Below are 2,624 nucleotides of genomic sequence, written 5' to 3'. Positions count from 1 at the left end.
TCTCCCAATGGTGCAGAGTCTCAAGGGTAGACTGAATGTCCTCTTCCATTCGGCTGCTATTTCAGTCTCCATGTGAACAAGATGTGAGTCACCACGCAACAAAAAACATTTCTTTCATGGACACTCTCTCAAATGTGTCACTATTGTATAGCACCCAACTGAAATAGTTTAATTTCATGACTAATTATCTTGAAATCCCAATATTCAGGACGCTTCCCATAACTGTTGCACACTTTTCTTATATTCTTTAATGAAGTATTGTTGTTATTACGACATTTTACTGGGCCTTATACTTGTACGTGAATGTAAAGGAGTACCAGGCTGTTTTAGAGACTCACTGTGGGGTGGGCTTCCTCCCAAGAGTCCCAACACATCCCAAAGCATATCTTCATGGGCTACACCTCAGCTCTTATGTAAATCTTTGAATAATTGTTGCCCTACTTGAAAAAAAAAGAAGAGAAATTCTTATGTTCTTATGTGATTCTTATGTTCTCTTAATTCTCAAAGACTTCAACACAACAAGGACTTTTGAGTGTGACTCCAAACGACGTATATTCAGACGCTTTTCTCAAAAGGACTATATCATCCCACCCGCCACAGCATTTGTTGTCACGTGCAGCACAGTCATGTTAGTGACTCAATTGCCGACAGACAGCTCAGGAGAGAGAACGTGATAGAATAGGTTAACCTTCTAGTTTCTCACAGCTACTAAGCCACAACTGTGTAGAAAATATAATGGTAGCTGAGGGATTTTTTTAAATGTACATTTAAACCTGTTTTGAAAACAGACAAAGGGGGCCCTTACGATCACGATCACAAACAGAATGTAGCCAGTGCAAAAGCACCTCCCTTTTGAGTAGTCCTGCTGCTGACCATTTTGGTTTGGTTACCCATAATTCTTTGTTGGTGTCCAGCTTCCTTGGTTTTTGAATGTGTGGAAGTGTCTCCCGGGGCGATGGAGGCCTCTCGCTGCCCTGGAGCTCTGCATAAACATTGCAGCTATCATCAGCCTCTGAGTGTTTGCAACAAGGCAGGGCTTTGTAGGACTGGGGGCTAGTGTTGTTAATGGTTAAGCACTGTTCATCAGTCACAGCTCTATCTGTATTCCTCCCATCTTCAGACATTCATATGAGTCCAATGCTTTCTTCATAAACATGTTTTTTTTACAAACATGTTTGTATCAACACAGGTTGAAGACATGAATGCATGCACAGACATGCATACTCATACAGTACACATATATACTGTATTTCAACAGAGTGTTGTATAAAAATGTATCCTCCTCTCTGTGCCACTGTAGTCAGTGAGAGAGGAGCCATGGTGTTCCGTCAGAAGTCCTTAGCTCACTGTAGCCTCAAGCACAGCCTGCGTTTCCAGCCTACCCTTCTTGTCTCCAACTAATGAATAATTTCTCAGCAAATGTGCTCCGCCAGAACACATCAGAGCGCCGGATCACGTCACTGGACCTCTCTTACGCACATATCCCTGCCAATGCAGCTAGGCAAGGCTTTTCCCACAGACCTCTGGGACTTGTTGTTTTTGTTGGAGTGTAATGGCTGGTGTTATTAGTCCGCCGTAGAGCGGAAAAATTTAGAGGGAGGGACTAAAAGGGATAAATGTGTATCTGCTCTGGAAAACGAACTGTGATGAAGAAACAGTGTGAGTTTAGATGAAATCCTATATATACATTATATACATATATATATATATATATATATATATATATATATAAATCCAAGACCTCTATTAGTCCAAGCCAAAAATACATTCTCAACTCACATGCACACATGCACACACACACTTATAACGAATAAAGACAGAGCTCTACACCAACTCACTGTATCGAGCCATTTGTAAGGCAGTAGCAGCTGTCGGCGTGGGAGGAACTGCTCCTCTCAGTCCTCTCTGTGGCTGAGAACCCCCGCATGGAGTAATTAAGAATCTCTCCCAGCTGAGGAGCAGTGTCTTCCTAATCACATGCACACACACACAAACACATACAAACATTTACACTCACATACACATGCATGCATACACACGTGCATGCACAAGGTTCTCCGCCAATGTGTGCAGAGATGATGTATTATTATTATCCAATGTCATTTCAATATTTGCCATTTTTGTGCAATCTTGACCTCTGGCAAGCTTTCCTTCACACCCTGCTTTTCTCTCTACCTCTTGATCTAATTTATTCTGCTTATTTAGGAAATAATCAAAATAAAAAGATCGGTCCAAGTAATATGAATGGCTGTTATCTGTGTATTGTCACCTTCACAAAAAATATGTGTGTGCATATGAATGGAATCAGATAAGAATACTTTCAAGTTGAAATAGAATGTGAGGTCAATCTTCCTTGCTTTTGCACACATACATACATAAACAGACTTCTGCAAGCGCACTTTAGTGATGACTCACTTTTCAGAGTGCAGGAACAACGCTATTTCTTCAAATATTGGACATACCAGATGAAAAAGTGAATAACCTTTAGGGAAACTGATAATCTTTGTGTTGTTATGATGATGTTGGCACAGTCTCCTCTCCACAAGTATTTGTAAACATAAACTGCCATTCATTCCCTCAAGCAAATTCAATAAAACTATCATTTTACAGCATGTTCATAAATT

The sequence above is a fragment of the Argentina silus genome, assembly GCF_951799395.1.
Source record: "Argentina silus genome assembly, chromosome: 2".
Classification (NCBI taxonomy): domain Eukaryota; kingdom Metazoa; phylum Chordata; class Actinopteri; order Argentiniformes; family Argentinidae; genus Argentina; species Argentina silus.
This window is presented reverse-complemented; position numbering follows the sequence as displayed.